At 43.7% G+C, this 9,258-nt stretch overlaps 1 non-coding gene across 1 annotated transcript; it reads right to left on the bottom strand.

Moving 5' to 3' along the window:
* Positions 1–5,329: 5,329 nt before the first annotated feature.
* Positions 5,330–5,406, bottom strand: LOC136711158 (small nucleolar RNA SNORD66). The gene has a single exon (XR_010804712.1). It is a non-coding gene; the product is annotated as a small nucleolar RNA SNORD66 (small nucleolar RNA).
* Between the last annotated feature and the right edge of the window lie 3,852 nt (positions 5,407–9,258).

Here is a 9,258-nt window from a genome sequence, read left to right as displayed (position 1 = left end):
TTAATTTGATATTTAATCTATTGCAATCTATAGCTATAGTACTTCTTTTACAATTATAGGTAAAAGTAATAGGTAAGGTGGTGTTTCTGTATTCACTCTGTGGTCAGCAAGGATCTCTTGAATAAACTCTTTGCCGTGGTCTACTCTTATTTGTTCCCACATTCCATTGTTGATTACAGCAGGCTTTGATGTGTTCAAAATGGGAATTGCAGTACTCAACATTGACTCTTCTATATGCAATGTATTAATGTAATATATGTTCAAGCCAGAAAGTCTTTTGAAATACAAACCTGTACACTTCTTCAAAAATAGTGAGGTTATTATTTAGTGGCATACAGGCATAAGCCATGATCTTGCTGCTATAGCCATCAATTGCTAGGACATGTAATTCCAAACATGCACTACTTTGCGTTTTGATCTAAATGGATTTTGTGTCCTGTGTAAGCAGCACGGTAGGGTATAGGATTAAGATTCCGCACACCCTATGACAACACTGCAAGAATTACAATGTCATGTTTGAATTATATGTCCAATAATTGTTAATAGTAGAAGTAGCAGAGGTAATGCCAACTGTAGAGGTTGCTATAGCAAATATTGCGGTAGCAGTAATTTAGTGGTGTGTGTATTAATCATAATATTTAAATAACAATCCCCTGGGGCAATTCAATGCAGTTTTGATGGATATAATAAGAATTAATAAGAATTCATTATAATAATAATAATACAAAAAATGGCTTACATTGCTTCGCATTTCATGGCATCAGCTTACCACCGTAGGCTGGTCCTGCCTAGAGTGATGGAAGAATTTCAATGAAACACAATATACAATAGCCCATAGGCCTATATATCAGTTCTTATCTGCGCTGGTTCAAGCAGGCTTTTTTAAGCTGAGACAGAAGCAGGTCTTTGAATACTACCGCATTTATCGGTCATGGTGATCAAAACAAGATGTGCAATGTACAGTATCATCTGATCTTTTTAAACCAGCCAATAGACCGCTTGACTTCCGAACGAGGCTGGCAGTGTATGTTGCTAAGCCATCTTCTGTCCATGCTTTCCGCTTAAAAAAGTGGTGGGGACATGTCCCACCCGTCTCACCGGCAAATGACAATAACTCAATCCTAGAATAGGGGCTGATAAATACAGCTTTGTTGAGATAAGACCACAAGACCACAAAACACCTAGGCCAATATTAAGACATATATATTAAGATATTAAGACTTAATTAAGACACCAAGTTGAGACAGGTGCTCTGCAATGTCCATGTGCATTTTGTGTTTTAAAATCATGTCACAAATCACCTCTCTGTATAGTTCCAAGGACATGGCTCTAAGTTCTCATTCAACAGATTGTATTCACTAATGCAGATCATTAGAGGGTAGGCTGAGGCGAATTGAAAGAAATTAACACATAAACGAAGACAGTTTGCAATGTGGAATTATGGACAGAAGCAAATTAAAACGAAGTATATGGCAAATCACTTTTCCTGGTGCACGAATTGTACATTATATTAGTGTAGCGATCCTGAGGCCTCTCTAAGGCCGGGGTCTGGAGTGATGTGGTAAGGGCGCAGCACTGTGGCAAACCCAGGTTTGATTCCCGCTGAGTCCGGAGCCTCTGAATTATTTTCAATTAATAATAAATGGGGAGAGTGAGAGGGGTTTAGTGAGTCCCTCCCCCCCTCACTTTAAAGTGAACAGGGAGTGGCGTAGTCTTGGTTGCCTCTTGCTGCCAGTGCCACAGAAATGTAACCTAATACTCACACTTTCTGTTGCTCGCTGCTTCCTGGCGCCGGACATCTCGGGCAATAATCAAAGCGTCGACATCAGGGACCGGTTTCTGAGTGTTTGCACTTTTCACGATATCCCGCTTGTGCGCATGCACCAAATCAATCTAGAGCAGTCTGCGCAAGTGCGAAATCAGGGTGATTGCTAGGGGATGCAAGGGGTGCAGGATTCATCATAACACCTGTTTAATGTATTAATCTGAGAGGATTGCCAGCACAACACACAAAACACCCCCCAACTTAACAATACCGTAGAAAAACAGTTACATAACAAATAGGAGTTTGTCCTATTCATTCTTTACTCCTATTCTCATTTCTCCTTCCAGCATGCATTTCAGAGTAATATTACTATGGAACATAGATAGAAAAGTGTGTATCTTGTATCCTATAGGAGCTAAGGATCATGGGATATTGCCAAAACATTTTTTTGACATTTGACAGATTATGACACTTTACAGGTGGCAGATACAATGTTTGTCACTATAGAACATGTATAGGAAACCAGATGGGCTCTTTCCAAGCATGACCTTCAACTTGACCTCTGACCTTTCCTTTCAGGTCAAAGGTGATGTTTAGGGGGATTTTTGGCTTACAGCTTTCAAAAGTCATCAGTCATCATACATCATGTCATAAAGTGCCAAATATGTTCTTGTGAAAAATGTTTGAACTTTGACCCTTCCTTTAGGGTTCAAAGACCAAGTATATGTTATTTTGCCTTATAACTGCTTTCAGATTAAAAATCAAAGCTTACTGCACCCTTAATCTTGACCTCTGACCTCACCTTCAATGTCAATCAATGTTTACAATTGTTGATATTGCCCTAGAGTGTAGATAGGCTGATGATTGCTACAGAACTCACATAGGAACTCATATGAGTCTGTTCAAAAATGTCCTCCACTGTGACCTTTGACATTTACTTAAGGTCAAAGTGAGAACTAACTCATAACTTCTTTCATAGTGCAGTTAGGCCCATCCTTAAACAGGGACACATATAGGAACCCATGTATGATATACCTGAAAATGCCCTTTCTGATGACCTTTGACCTTCCTGTCAGGTCAAATGCAAAATCCTCTCATAAATCCTTCCAGAAAAAAGCTATGATGCTGCTTTGAAGCTACGATTATTTAAAAGGTATTTAACACACTGAACTGCTTATATTCATCAGATACTTTTAATTGGTCTTAAAACGTCCTTTTTCAAATTCGTTGCACTGTTCCTGTTGCACTGTACAACTATTGAACTTCTGCTCACAATGTCTTAGCGGCGGCTTCACAAACACAGTTTAGTACTAGTCTCTATTAGATTTTATAGGAGGTAGAGAACTCCGAGACTAGTGCTAACCAAGGTCGGTGAAACCATCCGAGTCTACATCTCTGATCTACAGTGCACCTCCATTCAATATAATATAGATATAGATATCCATACTGTTCCCCAGGCTGTACTGATCGTGCTCTAATATATGACACCACATACACACTGATCAAGAGTCTTAGTTTGAACAGAAGAACATTATCATTTTATTTTGTAGATTAAACAGAGAAGGGAAAGAAATTTAATGATCATATCTTGATGCTTTCATCTTCGCCAGAGAAGGACTGGTGCTTCTATTTCTAGTGCTTTCGCAAAAGTCCCTCTCTTCCTGGCCTGCTCTGCTCTGGCCCGACCAACGCGTGACAGGACACTTTCACTGAAGTTCGCATCACGCCGGTTGTCCTTCTTGCTCATGAGCTGCTGCTGCACCTTGATCTGCTCACGGTGCGCCTCCAGCTCTGCTTCCTTGTGGACCTGGTCAATTGTCTTAGGACCCTGGTCACCCCTCCTGGGCACCCAGTTATCCTGTGGAAGGGGAGAAAGAGTCAGTGACCATTGTAGAGAGAGAACGAGAGGCAGACAGGGATTGGGGGAGTGGGAAGCTGAAAACAAGGAAGGTTTCTATTCTCCCAACACTCATGACTTACTCTTCTCAGGTCTAAGATGTCCTGCAGCATGAAGCGGATTCGAGGGGAGGTCTTCCTCTCTTTGATGATCTGCTCCATCTGGCTGAAGTACTGGTCCATGCGGGGCTGGTGAAAAGGTCAGACAGAACGATTAGAAAACAGTGCAGACAGCAGGTACGGAAGTAACTTTATACCACCGAGTGAAGTAGCATTCCTTCAAGAAGGCTTCTGCAGATGCTCAGAAACACTTATTCACACTACTGTCTGTAAGCCCCATCACGATGCTGGATGTTTAGCCAGGGCTCAGTCTGGCACGGTGGCCGGACCTGCCTTACCTTGGCTGTCTGGAGGTCCAGGTCTTTGCCGATAGTGGAGAGGAGTCGGCACAGGCACTCCAGGGACTCTTCGTGGTTCTTCAACAGCTTGAAGATGCAGGCGTGCATCATGGCCTCTGTCAGCATCTTCACCTTGAACAGCTCCCCAAAGAACTTTATGTAGCCTAGCGAGCGCCACTGAGCCTTGTGCTTGGCATCCTGCAGCTCGTCACGTAGACGCTGCCGCTCCTCGCCCTGCGCAAACAGACAGCACTCATTTACATACTATCATAATGGAGGTATGATTTTTCAAGCATTCCAAGAACTGGAAATCAGTTTCGCATTTTCCAGACTATCACACTAGCGTACAAACCCTGATTATATTTAAAAATAAAAGTCATTCAACATTTTTTACCAAGGATGCATCCAGCATCTTCTGTTTCTTCTTGAAGACCTCGTCTCCATCCTCCTCCATCTCAAACTCCTTCAGGCAACGGTTCAAAAGCAGAGTGCGGAAAGTCACCATCTCTCCCGGCTGGTCATTGGTCGGGACTTTGAACTACAGAAAGGGGAGCAGAAACAACATAAACCCTAAGCAAAATGGAAACTTCCTAAGCATGGTCTGGTTGGCTTCCATCTTAAATAGGTATCGGAGTGAAAACTCTTGATATGTGCTACACAAGACAGGCATCTGCTAGTCCACTCAAAACTGAACTCCCACAAATTACAATTCCAGAGCTAAACTAATCTCATCCATGTATTATTATTATTATTATTATTATTATTATTATTATTATTATTATTATTATTATTATTATTTATCTCCTAGCAGAAACCCTTGTCTAATAATACAGAGCAGTTCAAGGCATAATACATTTTACAAATTCAAATTTACACAAATAGCATCTTCACAACCCTCTACCATCCCCTCTCTCCCTCTGTTACTTCACTCTCCCCATCACCCTCCTTCTCTCACCCTCAGAAGGCACTGGCACATATTGGCGTATGTGGCGGAGAAGTTGGGTTCGGAGATGGCCTTCTCAAAGATGAGCTCCATGACACCCTGGAGTCGCTGCTCCGTGTCGATGGTCAGCTCGTTCACTTGACGCAACAAAGGCTGGAACATCTGTGGGGTCAGCTTGTTCAGGATACCGTTCACCCTGCGGAACAGCTCCTGTTGAAGGGAAAGGGGGGAGGAGGGAAGGAAGGAAAAAGGGTTAGTTCTGCAAACCTCGGCCAAGTCCGTGTTCTTATTTGTTCTGGAGAGGTGGGTGCATGTGAGCGTACTCAGCCCCTCACTTCCTCTTCTCCATCAGTAGAGGTCAGTGGGCCAGACACCATGGCACAAACAACAGACCATCACTGGGGCTCCAAGTTTACCCACAATCCCCTTTACTAGACTAGCAAATTATTATTCCCACCCGCTAAACAAGAACCGTGTCCTCTGCTCCTACATACCTGGGTCTTAATGACCTCGGGGTCATCACCCACAGTTGGAGCCTGCTTAATTGTAGGCTTCCAGGCCTTCTCGGCCTTGTTGAGCTGAACCTCATGTGAGAATGACAGGGTGATGACCTTGCGCTGCTCCCTCCTCTCTCCCTGCTGGGAGCGCTGGGGAGCCACTGCTGAGGGCTGGGGGGACAAAAAGTCAGTCGCTAGTCAGGGCAAGGGGCACGTGTCTTCCGCTGCGAGGGCCGTGTGGTGAATAGATTCTCATTGCGCACAATCCCCGATTCGCCTGCTGGAGCTGTATTCCAATGCTCAACAGATAAAACAGCGCTCAGCTGAGACCGCTTCCAATGCAAACTGCACCATTATCTAAAAATAGACTTATTGTGAAGATTCTCCTTTTAATTAAAGTGGTTGGTGTCTGGAAGTGATATTTCTAAAATGCGCCAAGCCTTTTACCCAGCTTCACACTGCTAGTATTGATTCTATTGATGTTACATTTGTGACGTGAAAATATTGCAGGCACATTCATTGACTTTTCCTCAGCTCTGCTGCTGTATATTTTTGACGAAAGTGTTCAGCAGAAGCAAGATCCACTGAACAAGTAAGTAAACGTTAAACCTTTGATAACAGCACTCTGAAGTGATGGGCTCTGAGCCCCCTATTGTGTGCAGCAGTGGATCATCCCCTTACCTTCATGTCATTGAGGTGGAGACACTCCCCAATGATGGACTTTGGCTTCTTCAAGTCAATCCTGTCCAGGCTGCTCTTATCCCCGGCGCCTCTCCTCTCTGAGTGTTCACGCTGGCCGCGCTCGTGACGCTCCGGCTGCTTGAAGAGGTTATTACACTCACCGCCATCCCGGCGAGAGCTACTCCTGAAAACGGAGGAAGGAGCGGCGGAGGACGATTGCTGCAGGGTGGAGCAGCGCTTCAGGGTGCCGGTAGCGCGCCATCCAGACTCAGGAGCTGTGAAAGAGGGAGGGAGCCACTGAAGGAACAGGCTGTGCTGCTGCATGGATAGAACTACTCGCCTGAGCGTTTTGAGGGCATGCAGTGTAGATGACCAAGAATGGAGGCTCACTGCTCCAAACCACAGACCTAGTCCTCACAGTGATGTTCACACTTCTCCCAGATAAGCTCATTACTGAATTGAACCAGTAGAATGTAATTAAACGGTTTCCAAAGTAACTCACACAACCTCAATGGTTTACGTTGCCAAAAAAATTTAATGGAACATAAGCCATATAAGACTGGGGACTGGGACCCCCCCGACAGAGACATCATTAGAAAATGAGGTGGTGTGATTGGACAGTTTTGGTTGAATTCTCATCTGTGTGCTCTTGAGCCTCACCTGCAGGGCGCGGCCCCCCAGGGCCCCCACGTCGGTTGTCCTTCTTGCTCATGAGCTGCTGTTGCACCTTGATCTGCTCACGGTGCGCCTCCAGCTCTGCTTCCTTGTGGACCTGGTCGATTGTCTTAGGACCCTGGTCACCCCTCCTGGGCACCCAGTTATCCTGAGGAAGGGGAGAAAGAGTCAGTGACCATTGTAGAGAGAGAGAACGAGAGGCAGGCAGGGATTGGGGGAGTGGGAAGCTGAAAGCAAGGAAGTTTTCTATTCTCCCAACACTCATGACTTACTCTTCTCAGGTCCAAGACGTCCTGCAGCATGAAGCGGATTCGAGGAGAGGTCTTCCTCTCTTTGATGATCTGCTCCATCTGGCTGAAGTACTGGTCCATGCGGGGCTGGTGAAAAGGTCAGACAGAACGATTAGAAAACAGTGCAGACAGCAGGTACAGAAATACCTTTATACCACTGAGTGAAGCAGCATTCCTTCAAGAAGGCTTCTGCAGATGCTCAGAAACACTTATTCAGACCACTGTCTAGAGGCCCCATCACGTTGCTGGATGTTTAGGCAGGGCTCAGTCTGGTGCGGCGGCCGGACCTGCCTTACCTTGGCGGTCTCCAAGTCCAGGTCTTTGCCGATAGTGGAGAGCAGTCGGCACAGGCACTCCAGGGACTCTTCGTGGTTCTTCAACAGCTTGACGATGCAATTGTGCATGGTTTTCTTCACCAGCATCTTCACCTTGAACAGCTCCCCAATGAACCTGATGTTGCCTAGCGAGCGCCGCTGGGCCTTGCACTTGGCCTCCTGCAGCTCGTCACATAGACGCTGCCGCTCCTCGCCCTGCGCACACACGGCACTTAATTACTTACTATCATAATAGAGGCATGATTTTTCAAGCATTTGCAAGCCCTGGAAATCAGTTTTGCATTTTCCAGACTTTTTCCAGACATCCAGACTAGCGTATGAACCCTGTTTATATTTAAAATAAATACTTGGGCTGTCAGTCGATTCAAATATTTGATTGGTTATCAGTTAATTAGTTGATTAATCAGCAGATTAATCAGGCACTTATTAAAATAAGTGTAACACTCTTTAAGTGGTTGTGCCACACAGTTATACTTTAATAAATACTAGGCATTGATATAACAGTATAACAACGCTGAATGGGAATGGATAAAAAATGTTTAAATGAATATTTAAAAAAAACAAAAAACTAAATCATTATAATCAGCAAACTAAAATAAAATCACTACAGCAAACTGGTGTTTTTCTCACAAATGATACTGTAAAATCACACTGCCCTTATAAGAAAAGCATTGCATGCAAATTAAACAGAAAACCTTTCCTTTGTCTTCAGTGTTTCCTTACGAATCCAGTTTGAATCCAAAGCTGGACTGTAGTTTTTAGCGGCTGTAACCCTGTAGTTTGTGCGGGGATGCTGTACCATACCTCTCGTGATGTGATATCTTGCCTGATTCGCCTTTATAATTTAACACTGTAGAAGCGCAGGGCTGCTCAGTTTGACCGATTTAATGTGAATTACTGAATCCTGAATACTCTGTGCAGACCCGTTCTTTACTTTGACTAAATATATGTATTAAATATGCCTAAGTAGCATTTTAGCTGCATAATCGCAAATCGAGTTCAAATCCCGATCTCTAGCTCACCTACAGTCTACAGTCTTTCATGTGCTTGAAAAACACACGCATTGTGTAGCATTACAGGTGTACTCAGAGTGATTAAACACTTGTTTCATTAGTTTTGATTGTGCAGTGTATGCGTTTAGAAAACAAAGTGCTTTGATGTCATTTATACCAATCATTTGAAAGTTTTATGTTCATATTTACATTTAAATACTACTCAATTTCTGCTAGTTTTATACGATCGTTTGCCTTTCATTATACCACAGCATTAAAAGGGCTATCACCTCTTGTAGGTAGTTCAAAATCTCTGCGATTCTAGTGTTAACCATATAATCAAAAGTCACTATTATGACTTTTGTTTTATAAATCTGCTCGATTAAATAGAAAAAACATTGATTGTCAATTCATTAGTTGATTCATAGACCCAATTAATTGATTAATCGAGGCAGCCCTAAAAAATAAGTTCAAATGTTCTTACCACCAAGGATGCATCTAGCAACTTCTGCTTCTTCTCGAAGACCTCGTCTCCATCCTCCTCCGTCTCAAACTCCTGCTGGCAGTGGTTCAAAAGCAGAGTGCGGAAAGGCACCGTCTCTCCCGGCTTGTCAGCGGCTGGGACTTTGAACTACAGAAAGGGGAGCAGGAACAACATAAGCCCTAAGCAAGATGGAAACTTGCTAAGCATGGTCTGTGTGCTAGGTTGGCTTCCATCTTCAATAGGTATCGGAATGAAAACTCTTGATATGCGCTTCACAAGACATCTGCTAGTCCAATCAAAAC

Source organism: Amia ocellicauda, chromosome 15 (assembly GCF_036373705.1).
Source record: "Amia ocellicauda isolate fAmiCal2 chromosome 15, fAmiCal2.hap1, whole genome shotgun sequence".
Classification (NCBI taxonomy): domain Eukaryota; kingdom Metazoa; phylum Chordata; class Actinopteri; order Amiiformes; family Amiidae; genus Amia; species Amia ocellicauda.
Note: the sequence above shows the minus strand (reverse complement) of the source record. Positions and strands in the feature narration are given on the sequence as shown.